General features: G+C 56.0%; 1 protein-coding gene across 1 annotated transcript in view; it reads left to right on the forward strand.

The window, feature by feature from the left end:
- Positions 1 to 6: 6 nt before the first annotated feature.
- Positions 7 to 332, forward strand: part of GPR173 (G protein-coupled receptor 173) — a 45,811-nt gene continuing 45,485 nt past the window's right edge. Inside the window, exon 1 of the mRNA XM_006167421.3 lies at positions 7 to 115. The gene's annotated coding sequence lies outside the window, so the exon portion shown is untranslated. The remainder of the gene's footprint in view (positions 116 to 332) is intronic.

Genomic DNA, 332 nt, shown 5'->3' on the forward strand with positions numbered 1-332 from the left:
CTGGCCGCCAGATCACGGAGGGTCCCACAATATGGCCTGGGCTGTGATTTATCCTGGGTGAGACAGCTTGAGCCCCCTTCCTGGATGCCAAGACAGCCCTGCTGAGAGAGCCCAGGTAAGCAGTCAGCATCCCTCCACCAAGGATGGGGGGCTGGGACTTCTCTGTGTCTCCCCACACATATATCTGAGTCTCTATCCCGCCATGCTCTCTGTCTCTCTCTGACTCTGCTAGTCTTTCTGCCCCATCGCAGAGGTTACTTGGGCACCTAAGCCTGGAAACTCCTCATCTGTCCCCATCTTCCCCAATCCCAAATGTCCCATGAGAAAGGGAA

The sequence above is a fragment of the Tupaia chinensis genome, unplaced genomic scaffold (assembly GCF_000334495.1).
Source record: "Tupaia chinensis unplaced genomic scaffold, TupChi_1.0 Scaffold144756_1, whole genome shotgun sequence".
NCBI classification, from domain to species: domain Eukaryota; kingdom Metazoa; phylum Chordata; class Mammalia; order Scandentia; family Tupaiidae; genus Tupaia; species Tupaia belangeri.